The sequence below is a fragment of the Passer domesticus genome, chromosome 10 (genome assembly GCF_036417665.1).
Source record: "Passer domesticus isolate bPasDom1 chromosome 10, bPasDom1.hap1, whole genome shotgun sequence".
NCBI lineage: Eukaryota > Metazoa > Chordata > Aves > Passeriformes > Passeridae > Passer > Passer domesticus.
In genome coordinates, this window is record NC_087483.1 from 36218035 (window position 1) to 36234099 (window position 16065).

A 16065-nucleotide genomic window follows, 5' to 3' on the forward strand; every position below is an offset into this window, starting at 1 on the left:
GGTCCCCAGATCTGATGGGTGGAAAACGCCATCAAAGGTGGGAAAACAGAGACCAAGGCTGGCCAGAGGCTGCAAGCGGTTTTGAGGCCAAATCTCGTGTCTTTAGAGAATCATTTTCTTCTCAAAGCTATTTCTTAGAGGAAGGAATTCACAGAACCCAGATGTTTGCATGCAAATCAGTCTGTCCCAGGAAATCAACAGGAAATAACAGATTTGTTTAGCGTTTTTCCTTCTGACTCTATTTTTCTGTGCTGGCATGATTTCCTGGAAGGGCTGCAGAGTGCTTAGGTCTCCCTTGCCACAAAACCCAGCAAGGCTGCCATATAATTAAACAGACTTGCAGCAAAAATGTTGCCAAATTACCTTGTGATCATTTGGTTCACAGAAGAGGGAGAGGAGAAAAACCTGTGTACAGCAGTCACTTGAGCAGTGGTGAGCATTGTGGGTAAAGCAGAAAATGAATGAAACTTTCATTATTAACCTAATGGCTGCATAGCTAGAAGATTGCAGGGTTTTTTCTATAACAATGCCAACTGCTGTCTTTATTTACAGTACCTTAATTTTTCTATACCTCTTGTACTGCTCTCTTTTATAAAGACACATACGAGGCTCCCGGCACCATTAGTTCAGGGACTGCTTTTTATATTTCTCATATGAAGACTGCCATGGAAACAATTCCTGGTCTAATTGGACGACTTTTTTTTTTTTTCTTTAATAACTTTCTCCTAGGTCCTCAGTTTTTATTTTTAAATATGTTGAAGTGTAGGAGAAATTTTTATAGAAAGTAGCAGCAATTGACTTTTGGAATGTGGTTTTAATCAAGTTGCAGAAACAATATTTTCTGCAGTACTAACAAACTGTGTTATTAAAGGCATCAAAGTGAGAGAAACAATTTATTGATGACAAAACAGGGAAGAGCGAGCAGGAATACAGGTAATGAAAGGCAAGTAAGGGTTTGGCAGCCCTCTACAGGGCAGAGCGGAGCTGGCAAAAGTCCAGCTGGAGTGCGTTCCCTAATTAACCCCAATTCTCGCGTTCAAAATTCACGCTGGATGGCGACACGGCATTGCGTTCCCCCCGCCGAAAGAACCCCGAGAGCGGCGATTTGGCGAGCGCATAAATAAATAAATAAATAAATAAATAAATAAATAAATAAATAAATAAACCAACCGAACTGCCACAAACCATTTCGCTTTTCAAGACTGCAGGATAGGCTCCTAGTGCCCCTGTCGGAGCTGGGCGCTCAGCTGCGGGAAGTTCATTAAGGTGCTCATTAGCGCGCTGTGATTGACTGGCGCCGGCTCTCCCGGGGAGCGGCAGCCGGGGCTCCGGCAGATGTTAATAGCGATAATGCCCCAGAAATTGCTGCTGCTGCTGCTCGGGGAGGGGGACACTAAAGGATCTGCGCCGGCAGTAAAATATCCACGCTTAAAAAGGAAAAAAAAAAATTACCAGTGTAATATAAAATAAAGCTATCAGCTGGGAATGTTTATAGTCGGCGTTTATAGATTAGCGCAGTAAGTTGGAAAATCAAACACTGCTATGCACACACCAAGACCCGTGCAATGAATTATTCAGGGGAGCTGCTGTGAAGTGCTCCGCTGACAGGGAAAGCGAGGGAATGTCCCAGCAGTGGCGCTGAGCCTGCCCCTCTGCCCTGCCAGCCTGGCACTGCCCGTAGCCCTGGCTGGCACGAACCCACTCTTCCACGGGCTCTCTGCGCACAAAGCAGGGGCAGCTGCACCTCGGGGCTGTGCTGGACACCCCGAGAACAGTCACACAAACTGGCAGCTTCCCCAAGAGCCGGGGGATGGATGGGCCCGGCTGCTCCTCCCCAAAACACCCCGGGGTGGCTCCACGGGGCAGGTGTGGAAGGTTTCGTGCCTTTGCTGCGCTGAAAGAAATGGCCAAAGTCAGCATGAAGAGCAGCCTGCTCGTGTTTCAGCAGTGCTGGAGGCTTTGCAGGTTTGTGCGTGTGTGTTGAATGCAGCTTGCTGGGAATTTCTGCGTTTCTGCCATGCAAGGTGAAACTGGGACCTGAGCTGATAGGAATGTTTAAATTTTCACCTGTTAGGCTGCTTTGTGTCCTTTTCCTGAGGCTTTTGGAGGTCTACATGTAGGGGATTGGCTTGTACCTCATGTCAGAAGAGTTTCTCTGCTCCTGTTTCCCATTTTCCACTCACTAAAATCATATCAATGTGGCATTAGCAAATTGTGCCTTTTTGGGACAGCTCTGCCACAGTAAATGCTTGTGGTAATGGTAATCCTTGTGTAGTTCAAAAAGGAGTGTTGATTTTTAGTAAAAAGTTTTTGTATATGGTACCTTGTAAATGTAACTAAATGCTGGTGTGAAAGGTGGTCTCAGTGCCTCAGGACATTCATCATACTCAGATACTGTGTAATGGCCACCTCTCTACACATAAATAAATGATATATTAATTTTGTATGAACTGCTTAAAGCTAAAATAGGTTTTCAGGCTCTTTGCCTGGTTGCAGTATTACCACCAGGCTTCTCTTATTCACATGGGATAAATCTTCACTTCTGGCCTTCAGTGTATGGTGGAACTGGTGAATTTTTCATGCTATTTACTGTGGGGTTGTTTTCCTGCTCATGGTCTCTGTTAAATACTGATACATTTTAAATTATTTTTAAAATCTGATAAAGCTTTCAGCTAATTTTATTTGAGCTAATAAGCAATTCACTCCTTAAAAGTGTGTTTTCAGATCTTTTATCTGGAATGCCAATCTCCATTGCAAATGCTGCTTTCTGCCGAGGCTTTGCACACCAAAATGATGTACAGCACAGCTGAGTGACTCCAGAACTGTAGACTTGAAAAGTGTTTGGTCCAGCACTGGGCAGTTTTTTCCCCCCTCCAGATCTTTCTATTTCACATTTGAATGTGTCATTGTTCTGTGTTGGTGTCACGGTGTCACTGTGTACCCACAGTCCTTTATTGGTGTGAGTGAAAAGTGCCCTTGAGGTCGTGCTGTGGTGACAAAATGCAAGTTCCTCTGCAGGATGTCAGGAGGGCTGGAGGGAGAGGGGTGTGGAAAACCTCAGCTCCTTCCTTTCATAAATTCACTCCCAGTCTGAGCATCACTTTACTTACAACCTGTCAGGAGGGGGCTTGGCCAGAGGCAGCCCTGACTGAGCCAACAGCAAATTCCCTGGTGACATGGATGTGCTTTTACTGGCACCGGGTGAATGAGTTTGTTTAATGAAATTCACGGGGGCTTTCCTACTTACTTAACAAGGTAAAAGGCTCGGATCTCCCTCATCAGTCTTGCATGGACAACTCACCTCGTGCCACGGCTGCAAGCCCAGTTTGTGTGCACTTTCTTACAAAGAAGTGATATTTTAAATTTTCTTTTCTGTGCTCTGTAATTGCCAAGTTAAGACGAGGGCCAGGACTCCTCCTGTGCTCCTGGAGCAATTGCATATTCCATTGTCTTGGAATATTCACCAGGGTGCACCTGGGGTGTGCTGACCTTTGCTCCTGAGGGGACCTGCCCAGGGGTTGGGGTGGCAAAGAGGGGCTGGGCTGGGTTCCCTGCCCCACCCTACACACACAGAGCTCTGCCAAAAACACCCTCTGACTGTGGCATGGCAGGAATTTCCTGCTCCCTCTGACGCGTCCTGGGACCCTGCATCCAAAGCATTGTCGTGGAGCAGATTTTTACTGTGGAATCAAATCCCTTGGAAACTACTTTCTAATGGAAATGATAATGCAACTTTAGTTATAACTGTGCAGCTTGGTTCCCTGAGCGTACACATCCCATTAGATGGTTTCTGCTAAGATAGTGACATCTTTCAAGTTAATTTCCAAGCATATTAAAAAAAAAAAGGAAAGATGCTATTACCTGTGATGTTACAGCTGTTGGTATTTTTTCTGAGTTCATTGAAATTTCATTAATTAGAGATGTGACCAGAGAGCAATGTAGTTCCTTGGGTTATAGAATTGAACAGAAATGCTTGCATGAGCCAGAAACATACTTTTGAATGAATTTTTATATGTGTAAGTTGTAAGAAATTTTTCAGTACAGCAGAAGGGCTTGTACAGATCGTTGTTTGGGCTGCATGCAATCCAGGTTTTATTCAGGTGATTAAGCATATTGTTCCCATGTGACTAGTAAAGGAAAAATACAGTGGAGTCTTTCCTCACTTACATCTGTATCATCATCTTATGCAATAATTTTGCAAAAAAGTGTATTTAACAGATTTTTAACAGATGAGCCATTCCATTAGCTTCACTTGCAGGCTCTGTGGGTAAGACTTGCCATTATTGCAACCCAGAAACATGCAGCTGGAACTAAATCACATTAACCTTTTTATGAATGAGATTACTTGTAGGGCAACTACAACCCCCAGGTCTTTCTGCATGAGAAACTGAGCAGGTTAATGGTTTGTGGGCTGAATGCAGACCACTGGGTGTCATTACTTGTGTGACAAATAATGCAGGACAGTTCCAGGTGCTGGAATCTGATTTTTCCAAGCTTGTGCTCGGTGCCCACTGGTGACAGCTTCTCCTTGGTGCTTTGGATATTGCAGGGCTGTGAGTGTGGAGCTGGCAGAGAGCAGGCAGGGAGGGATTCTTCTCTTCAGCCCCAGCCCTTTGGGGGGTAAGCAGCTCAGGTGAGGTGGGCAGCAGTGACAAAAGCAGCTCTCAGACAGCTCTGTGCACTGGTGCTGGGCTGAGAACTGTCCAGAGAGGTGCACGGTGGACTCTGGGCTGCAGAACACAGGTCTGTGTCCTTTTCTAGGTGGACTTGAAAATGAATAGCAATAATAATAATAATAATAATAATGAAGTCTTTCTGATGCGGCTAGCTAAGAGGGACAAGAGAGGCCTTTGCAGCATTACAACACTGGAAAGTTCCAGACTTTTCACTGTTGATTTTTGAAAAGGGGAAGAAAAAAGGCACTCCAGTACAGGAGAGTATAAGAAAGGACAATGTTCTTAGTTTAAAATAGCCCCAGAAAGCAATTACTCTTCTTGTGGGAAGTGCAGCATTCCTGGGCACTTCTTAAGCCTGTCCTGCAGGTACCAATGTGCCTTTTAAAATTTAACCTGCTCTGTGAATCCTGCTGGGAACCCTGTTTTCTCTCCTTGGCTTTGTTGCTGTATCTCCAGCTTGTCTGTGTGAGCGAGGCCAGACTGCAGCAAAGAAAAGTTGATTTTACAACTCAGAGCAAAGCCTCCTTCCCTGTGCAATGCAAGGGGCTGGCTTTTCAGAGATAAGGTCAGCACCTTTGGCTCCAGCACTGCCCCTGAACTAATGATTATCATATCCCAGATGCAGAACCAGGGAATGAGCATGGTGCCAGTAGCAGAAGACATGGGAGGGATGTGCTGCCTTTGACATTACATCAGCTGTGAGCTGAGGCCAGATCTGTTATTCAGTGCCCACAGCAGCCTCAGTGTTACTTTGAGCACTGTCCCTCTGCTTTCATTGCAGGTTTTTATTCCAGCCACTAATTTGTATAAGATCTGGGGTGAGGAGAAACAAGGGAATGTAATTCAGCCCAAATACCTTGCTGTGGGGTCAGGCTTTTGTTCCTTGCTGCTAAGCAGAGTGACACAGGACTGGACACACGAGCTGTGGGACAAGGCAGATGCAGTGTTTCCAGGTGTGTATTGCTTGTTCAGTGTGTGCCAAACCTAGCACGTGAACAGTCCAAACCTGTGTTAGAAAAAAAAATATAAAAAATTAAAAAAGTAAAAAAGGAAGAGAAGGAACGAAAAAAGAGAGAAAGGGAAAAAAATTCTGTCTGTAATGCTTATGAGAACATTTTAACATCTGGAATAGCCAACATGTGTAGGTCATGTTCATCATCATCCTAATCAGCACTTTCCTTAATGAGCTAATTGGTGCAACACGGAGTGGCTGTATGAATTTGGTGCAGCAGGCTGCTGCACAGTGCCTGCCTGAGCATCATGGCTGTAACTGCTGAAACCATCCCAGGGCACAGCAGCCCATCCTCTCGTGGTCTCAGAGCCCCTGCTCTGCTCCCTGTCTGTCATCCTGGGCTCCTGCAGCTCCAGGAGTGCTTTTCTCCCCTGAGGAGCACTCAGGGCACCGCTGTGGCCTGGCTCCTTGCTGCCCCAGGCCCAGAAACAGGCAGCTGTCTCCCCTCAGTGCCTCTCATCTGCACAGGCAGCATAAAAGTCAGTGTGCTGTCCTTTTAGACAGAAAAAATATCTCCATGCCTGACAGTCCGTGCACAATGGATTTTATGTCTGCTCCATCTCAGGAGTGGGGGGTTTGTCATCTCCATTGTTCCTCCGTGCAGAGGGAGATCCTGGGAGACCAGAGACCCCTGGGAAGGAATCTGGGGGAATTTGGGGAGAAGGGGCAGCTGCAGGCTTGCACTGGGGTGCAGGGAGGCGCAAAGCAGATTGGCACACAGCAGGTTCCTGTTGGCATTGCTTGTGCAGAGCCAAACCAGGAGAGGAACCATGTCTGAACGACACCAGGTGGGTCCAGGAAGGAGAGGCACTAAATCAGAGAAGCTTGAGAAGCGAAGAGATGCAAATTGCCCCTGCCTGCAGGTGGGAGTTGGTGCAGCAGGGACTGTCCCCTGCACCTGGGGCAGCATGCAGGGCCAGAGGGGAATGGAGCTGGAGCACTGCCAGGAGGATTGGTGGCTGGCTCTGTGGGCTCTCAGAGCCCTTGGTCCTCCCCTGTCACCCTTGCAGGGGTGACAGGCTGCAGGGAGGATGTCCCTGTGCAATGCAGTCCCTGGCACAGAGCCTGTCCTGTGCTCCATCTCCACACAGGCTTCCCTCTGGGAACACAGATCCTGAGTGAAAGCACTTTGTTATTTTATATATATTGGAGGACTTATCATTTAATAATTTTGTCCTTAACATGGTGCTGTTCATCTCTATTCATGATCTCTGGATTTCAAATGAACATGCCCTGTGGGGCACGAATTTACATGGAAATTCTTACAAATCTGGGGGGAAGTGCACTTTGTGTCTGCAGTTTGAATTTCTAGACCAGAAACTTTCTTCAAACATCAATCTGTTCAATTCCAGTAAAAAAATTATTACCACGGCAGATGAATTTTGTTTTAAATTAGATTTTAAGGCCCAAGCTTTAGGATGGAGTCAGCCCAAGGGCTCAGTACCTGATGTTGTGAGCCTAAATCCACATTTCCACATTTACTCCTCCGTAAGTCCCCCCATGTCCTGTCCTGCCCCACACACAAGCACCAGCATTAAAAATGCCTTGGTACCAGCAGCTCCTCTTCAGGGAACAGCCTGAAACACAGAAAATCTCTGCAAAACAAAGTGCACATTTTATTATATAACCTCTAAATTGCAATTTGGAAAACAAACAGCTGCTTTTCTGGCTCCCTAAAGCCACTGTGAAGAGAGATATACTTTGTCTTACCAAGCCATCTACTGTTATCTGCAGTGTTTGTGTTTTCAGTTGCAGTGATAGTATGGGATTAAAGGAGAAGAATTCCAGCCTATAGGTTAGGGAGTAAGCAGGGCAGAGCCACCCAGCTTTCCAGGGAGGCTTCACAGAGCAGGAGCCTGATTTTAGGAGTACTGTGAAAGTGAAACATGATGAACTGGAAGGACAACCAGATTACAGCTCAGGCAAGACCAAGATACCAAGATTTTGAATGAAAAGTGTGTATTGGTGCACAAACAGATAAAAATAACCAAAGTCTCTTTATTTGAGGGCTTGCAGAGGAGTAATATCTTTCTAAGGTATGCTTTTATAAGCATTAAACAGTTTTTGGCACTTGTAATAATCACAAGGTCCAAAAAAATGAAGGTAGAAAATTGCCTTTTTCTGGGAAAGAGCACTGTTAATATTGAAATCATTAAAGAAGCCAAACAGTGTGAAGGGCATCTTTATTCCCCTTTGGCATATCATGACTTCACTTCGATCAATGCAAGCTACATCTCCACGGTTTTCTTTGTCTAAACCAGGTTTGATCAACTCAATTGCACAAATTTCTCCAGGCTCCTTCAGCAGTGAGGATGTGTGCCCTGGGCTGGTCACTGGCAACCTGTCCTTAGCCACATGACCTTCATGATGAAGAAATAAGACTTAGAAATGAGATTTTTAGATGAAGAAATATCATTCAGATCTCGGGGGATCAGCAAAAGGAGGTGGGTGTGAATTGCTGCCTGTCACTGGAGCTGCTGGGGTTGTTGCAGCCACTGGCACAACAACCTGCCTGCTCCTTCACTGGCAAAATGTGGGAGCTTCTCCCCTTTTGGAGAAGACATCCATAAAGAAAGGACTGATGGAAGTTCTTTTAGTGATTGTGGGCTGAGCAGGCTGGGCAGCCCAGGGCAGGAGGGAGGTGTCAGGGGCTGCAGTGAGCTGGGGCAGCAGCACCAGGAAAAAGAGAGATGGGTCTGTAACGGGGGCAAGAGGCACAAAACAGGCACAAAACCCCACCTGATTTTAAGTGGGGGAGGTAGAGAGGAGGTTCAGCTTGGTTTTGATCTCCTCCTTGAACTGCTGGCTCTTCCTTTCCCTCGTTAATTCCTCTCCCCAGTGGGAGCAGGGTGCCTCTGTCCGGGTGGCCGTGCTGGAGAGGCAGCAGGGAAGGACTCGGGAGACATAAAACCACTCTGGCATGCACATAGAGCAAATCAGGGTGTTAAACAAAACCTCTGCTCCCAGCTGGCTGCTGTTTCAAAGGAAAACATTTCAAACGCTGGGAGAGATGGTGCAGTTAGCCAGTGATGCAATTACATGGCTGTAAGCTGCAGAAACTCTTTCAATGTGGCACATATTAAACCTTTCAGAGGTAGTGCTTTGATTTTTAATTTTACGCTGTTGGCAGGCAATCAGGGTCTTTAATAGTATGGGGGCCAGAGGGAAAATGTTTCAAAACAGCAAGGATCTTATCATAGTGTGCAATTAATGAATAATTATTAAAAACCAGAAATAGCTGGAAGAGCAGGCAAGAGCTGGCAATGCAATTCTCTGGTTTCAGGCCTATAATGAAATCTCAAGAGAGAAAAGTATGATATGAAGCTTTGTGCAATTAAAGCTGGGATTTTTTTCCCCCCTAGTTGAAAGATCAGTGATCTTGAAAAATATACCTGTCACTTGGGTTTGTTTTCCAGTCTTTTAATTGCTGTGGTGAAGCATTAACATATTACAAATATGGATACACTCTTCTGCGAACTATGGATTTTTGGGGTTCTTTCTCTCAGCAGTAAGATTTTGATTGTTTTTTTTTAAAGAAAAGTTTGAAAGGAAGATTTGTAGCATAGTCTGAACGTGTTAATCATGGCAAAGGGTTGAAGTAATGCTCTGCCATTGCTCTGGCTGGTAAATTTGTCCAGGAAGACAGCAGAGATGAGAAGAAAAGATTCCATGAGGACATCCACATCTGTTTGATGCTGTGCCTTGGGACAGTGCTTTCTCTGTGACGCTGAGGAAATCTTTTAACACCTGTAGCATCTTCCTATTTCAAATCCATTTAAAAAAGAGCAACCAAAAGGTGCAGCTACTATCACTGTGTGTTACAACTAGTCTTGTTTTTCTAATCGAAAGTGAGCTTAGAGTTGCATTATCACTTGAGGAATACAGGACCTTCCTGCTTGGAAGTGGGAACAACTGCCTTGCTTTTAAAGCTGCGTAACAAATCTAATATTGAAACGTGCAACACTCACATTTTGGCACTGGAATCCATTAGCCTGTGGCTCAGCAAGAGGGCTCTGCCATGAAGGCTCAAAGATGCATTTGCTTGAGCAGCCTCTTCTTCTGAGTGCTGAGCCACATTTGCTCACTGCTGTTTCATTATACATGAATTAAACACAGAAAAAAGTTATTTACAGCTATCAGGCATTGCTACACACAGTGCTGAGAGGGGTTTTTCCATGAGCTGTGAGCTAGAGCAGCTTGAATTGTGTGTGTGTGTGAGTGTTTCCTGGCTGCTCTCATCCCGCGTCGCTGTCCCTGGTGTCACCCCGTGGGATTGGCACCCTGCAGGAGTGTAAGACTGGCACCCCCTGAGCAGTGCCTGTGCTCTGCTGCCTGACTGCTATTGACAAAAACAGACTGTGAGCGACTCCGAGCCCTGCTGAAAGGGGGGAAAAAAAGCTCTCTTGGTTCCTTGGAAGGCTTTCTGGCTTGAGCACGCTTTTGCATATTTATTGAGACACTTTGATTGCCACGGAGCATGGCAGCTCTAAAGAACTTCACGAGCTAGAAAGTGCTTCTTGAGAAACAATTAGATTTCCCAGACACATTGCACTGGGAACCAATGGCACTCTGTCAGGGGGGATGCCAAGTTGGCTGGTGCAGGCAAGTGAAACCCAGCGCAAATGAGAGGTGGCATTTTCTTAAAACTGTTTCTCCGAGACAGAAGTCGATCCTCAATGCTGAGACTGGTTCCTTTGTGCTGGTGTTCTGTTTTCTGGCCTCGGGGTTTTATTGTGCTTTAGTTTTCTCCCAGCTCTGGTGCTCCTTTGTTTCTGCAGGACGTTGTTAACATGGTGTGTGTGAGAGCGACCCCCAGACCCCTGTCCTGGCTGGGGGACAGGAACTTCCCAGGAGATGTGGGAGAGGGGATCCTTGCTGAGCTCTGCAGGAAACTGCTGCTCTGAATGGACAGCTGCAGACTTGGAAAATGGCTCTTTTTTGGGGCAGAGGTTTTGCAGTCTCTGTCCCTATTCCCAGGCAGGGTGGGTGGGTGCAGCAGGGTCCCAGCCAGTGCTGGGTGCCCACGAGGGCTGAGGTACCAACCAGGAGTGATGTGTGCTCCCATCTTCACATCCCTCCTCCTCATCCCAGGGAGATGCTCCGAGTCCTTTTGTTCCTGAAACACCTCCTGAAGGCAGCAGCTTTTTTTGCTCCTTCTCCCCTTAAAGCACGGAGGCAGAGTGTGCACCAGTGGAGTTTGTTACGGTGTTGTACCTGCCTTCAGCTGCTGCCATTAATGGATAATCTTGCTGGATCTGCTCTAATGCAGTGCCAGCTCAGCAAGCTCCAAGAAGCTCCTGGGTAAAGTGCTCTCCATTTTGAGACCATTGTTGGCAGTTTATCACTTGATTTATGTCCTGTTTCCAGATGTGGAACTGAAGGTAAACTGTCACTGTAAATCACTAATTCAAGCAGAGTGAGTGAGCACTGCACAGTTTGCATATTTCAATACAACTTAATTAGGAAAAAAAAATCCCTTGTTCTGTACAAATGTACAATGCAAATCCTTTCTCTTAGTGCTTCAGATGGGTAAAATGTTCTTTTGAGTCCCACATGTCTAACACTGCTGCTCATCTTGTTACAACAGAGTTTTAATTTTGTCCCTGGGACCAGATTGGGAAGGAGCTTTTTTTTAAACCCAACCCAGCATGTGTCTCAATCTGGGAAAGAATCCCTGCCTACTGCTGGTGCATACACCAGCGCTGACACCTCTTAACCCAGCTTTGAGCCTGCTGACCATACTTATTTATTTTATAATTAAAAAAGGCCTTTTGTCCTCAGTAATTGTGTAACTGCCCTTTTATGTCCCCATGGTCCTAGATGAGGTTGAGCTGTGTGTCTTCCCTAAAGGTGTTCTCATTTGACTCTTGCTCAAAACCCGCTTCCAACTGCAAATTGTGCTTTTGCATGACTAGACCTTCTCCTCTACCCAGCCCTGATTTCCTTAAGCTGCCTCCATGAAAAACAGGCTCATTTACTGGATCAGTGGGAATAACATTTTCTTGTGGCATGCCTCTTCGAAAAAATAAAGAGATTCTTGATACGATCACTGCCTCCAACCCTCCCCTGTTCCCATCCCCTCTTCCCTTCTTCCATTGCCCTTTACACTCCTGCTGCACTGCTGGATGGCTGCACATCCAGCACTTGCATCGTGTCCCTCCCTTTGCTCTTCATCTTGCCAGCCTAAATTGCTCCAGCAGCCTCCTAATTTTGATCTGCAATCATTTTGCCCCAGTGGCTCGCGGCAGTGCACAAACCAAGCCCTCCCTTTCCTTTCAGCCAGGGCTGGCTCCTGGTGTGCTGATCTCAAAGTAACTCTGGAGCTGAGAGGTTTGTCAGGAGCCAGGTGCGCCAAAAGGCAGATTAAAAATTAAAGCTGGAAGACAGAACATCCCTCTTAAGACACCATCCAGTGTTTTTTTCTTTCAGCACTGGCCAGGTGCTGTTTAAACATGAAATTATAAAACCACTATCCCATTATAAAAAAAAAAAAAACCTTAGGAAAACCAACAAACAACAATACCATCTTTTGATTTATTGGTGTGATATTTTTTTTTCCAAACATGATTTCTAGCAGGTCTTTCTAATGTGGATAAAAAAATCATGCATTGTACATAGGACTTTCTCGTTCAGATCAATTGGCTAAATTTTCATTTAGTTTCAAAGTGGTTCATTTTGTTGAGGCTTCATTTTGTTCAGACTTGCAACTCAAGAGGTTTCCTGTAGCTTAGAGAGATTGCTTTTGAATTGGTGCATTATTCAGCCATGAATTGTTTCTTTAGTATATGAGCAGCTGAGTGGGGCTTTTATTACAAATATGAATTTCAGTGCAGAACAACTACTATTTTTGCCAAAAAAGGAATGTAAACTTAAGCACAGGTCTTCATACTATGCTGAGATGCTTTTCCACACTGTGTCCATTGAGGTTTTTTTTTAAATACTTAGCAAAAAATTCCATAGGGCACGTTAATATGATTGACTGCAAACAAGATTTAAAAAATAATACAATTTAATGTAGGAATGTGGCTACAGCAGTGAGAATTGAAACACTTTTCCTATTATCTGGAGGTGCAAGTAAGTACATTTTGGTTTTTGTGATCAGCTGCTAATTAAACGGGTTTTCAGCTGCATTCAGTCCCTGATCCTGTTGTGAAGTTCCCAGCGAGTGTAGCAGGATTTCTGCAATCACTGAGGTAATGAGGTGGCTCAGGGTAGCAGAGCAAGTGCAATCCCAGTGTTATGCACCAGCCTTTTAAAATATGGTTTTCCTCTGTGTTGTTTCTTGTTGTTTACCAGTGTACATGATTGCTTTTACCTACCTGGAATTAGTTTCCATCTCTGCAGGATTTTTTGTCCAATAAATTAACTTGGGTATATGGAAAGCAGTAGGAAAGAAGTGCCTGGGTTTTGAAGATGCTGCCTCTGGATTTAGGGAGATGCTGTAGATGGAATATTCTTGTAGCAAATCAGGTGACATTATTTACTTGTGCTTGGGGTAAATTGGAAGCCCTTGTGTTCCAGCTGCCTTAGTAAAGAGGTGGAGGAGCCCAACAGTGCCCCAAAGCAGATCCCATGCTCTGTTTCACTCTAAAAGGCTTTAAAGGGGCAGCCACCAAAAGAGTTTTCCTTGACTGCAGAGGTGGGAGGCAGGGTTTGGAAGGGTCGCCCCCCTCACAGCTACCCAGGGATCACTGGAGCACCAAATCCTGGCTCTTGGCTCTCTGACTTTGAGGAAAGAAGAGACCATTTTTGTTCTGATATTGTAGGAAAGAGCTGCTTGTCCTTTGCTCTGTGACTTACTGGTTAAAGAAGTTTCTTGCCATGTAGGAAGATGATTTATACTTCTTAATCTCTTGAAAACTTTGAGAAAAATTATCTCTATTCTTGAGAGTTAGGTTTTCACTCATTAGTAGGTAGAAACCTTACAAAGTTCAAAAGAAGGTATTTGAAAATCTCTTCCCAAGATGTCTTAGTTGGTAGGTCTCAGTAGAAAAACTTATTTCAAAGGAAAAGACCATTCTGGAAGGAGGACCAGAAATGAAAGTCCAGTGGCTAGAGCTGTATTAAGAGGGGCAGAACAGCTACTAAATTATGTAGCAATGTCAGAAGCAATAGGATTATCTATTTCTGTCATGGTCTGGGTCAAACTGAAGACCAACAGTTGAACTTGAAGTGCTATATAAATGCATAGGAAAGTTCCCAAATGCTTATAATCACCCTCTCAGTTGCTCTGGATTCTGATATTTAATGATCTTCTTTCTCTCTTTCACAGTCATATTTTTATTATATGTGAAAGGGTTATTGTAGAAGTCTTTTCTCTTCTCATGGGTCCCGTGCGTCCACAGTTGGAACCAGCTGCATGTGGCTGGAGGAAGAAATATATTGTGTAATTTACAGCAGGGTAGATTTAGTCCTTTGTAGAATCCTCTGTATCCTCACTATGTTCCAGAAAACACCATATTTATCACTGGATTCCAGAATTTGTGTTAAAAATGGCATAATAGAATGCATTTCTACATCTTGATTCTTGCTATGTGTTTATAGAGTTTCCTTCAAAAAGCACCATTTTATTCCTTCATTTTCTGGAAGAGAGGGACAGAGCAAGCTGTTGGATACTTAGAGATCAAGCTTAATTAGTTTTCTCAGGTCTGCAGTAATATCTTAGGGCTCTTAGTGTTTCTTGGAAAGGTGCTACAAAAGATAGAGCTGCATGTTCCAGTTCCACCTGGAATGCTCTCGTTAGCTGTGGATTCACCCCAAGGAAATAAATGAGAGTTAAAAGGCCAGCAAAATGTACCCTGTAGAGCTTGGATAAAAGAAAGGAGCACGCAGTGGTGTTTTTTCCAAACTTTAAATCATTATAAGGGAGGTTATTTCAAATAGATTATAGGCAGCAAAATGAGCTGACATCTTTTGCCATAGCTAAGGTGCAGGGCTGAGTTTGGGTTTGTGGAGGAGAGGAGGAAGCACTGGCTGACATCTGCTGTGAGCTGCCCACCTGAGACATTTTGGAGGTCCCCAGCAGCTTCTGGAAGCAAAGTGCAAATATCACAGCACAGACAGCAGGCTCTCAATCCAGATGGTGGCTGTGTGCTGGGCAAATCCATGTCCAGGTGTTTACCTGAATGCCATTTGCAGAGCACATTTGCCTTCTAACCTGGCATGGGAAACTTTGAATTAGGCTGCTGCCAAGGCTGTGTTGGGGGGGAAGAATGCTCTTTATCTTGCATATATATTCCTTGAAAATGCTTGAGAAGGGAGGTTTTGACAGGTTTGCATTCATTACAGTTCTCTGGACAGCTCCAAAATGTAAATAAAAGGAGATTCAGGTGTTAGCAGAGAAGAAACTTTGCTGCAATCAAAATACTACAGCTCCCTGAGTAGCCTTCTTGGAGGGAAGCTGCAAACAAGCCCTGTTTGCCTGGGATATTTTTCTTAGAGTGATTTCAAAAAGCTTTGCCACTGCCCAGGGGTTTGATCCAAATAATCAAAGGTTAGGCCTAATTTAGAAAATAAAGCTGCCTTGTTGCTTAGCATTTACTTTGTTTCCCCCACTGACATGCTAGCCAGGACAGAATTGAGAGTCAGACTGGAATTCAGCCCTGCAGGGCTGGGATTGCCCCTGGAGATGGCTGAATCAGAGATTCCTCCTCTCCCCACCCTTTCCAAAGGTTCCTGTCTGCCACCACCACGCAGCTCAGTTCCTCAGCCTCCTGCAGGTTATGATAATCTCTGTTCTCAGGGACAGAGGAGAACAAAGAAGTGGCCTTCAGACTGAAAGCTGAGCCCCTGAGCTGTCAGCCTCGTGCCAGTGGGGCCACAGCTGCCTTGTGAATTTCTGCTCTCCCATTCCCTGGCTCCTGCTTCCTGTTGCAGATTTTGGTTGGTGGAATTTGGATAACTACACATGATTTTGATGGCAATTTGCTTTGGTTTCTCTTCTCACTTAGGCTGCTGAACATAAACTCCAATTGCATTTGTTTTTTAGAGCAGCTGGCAAGCATGATCGTGCTGCCATTTGTGCATCAATAATTCCATTTTCATCTCACTTGCTAAAATAGAGCAAGTTTTATTCATTTGCAGGTTTTTCGTACGAAAATCTGACTTGTGTATTGATAATACATCTCTCATTTAGAGAGAGCTTTGCTGATCCCCCCATGATCATCAGTTCCATATAAAATATATTTAAAGCTTGTCTTTCTGGCAGAGCTCACTGAAGTAGCTGATGTATCTGCAGAGCTAATAGAGCATCGTTCTGTATTTGTATTCTGCAGTTGATTGTTCAATGATTTCTCCTGCTGAATTGCAATAGATGAGCTGTTTAATGTTGCAACGGCTCATTTTGTAATGTAAAAACAAAAAAACCTCTCAATTCCA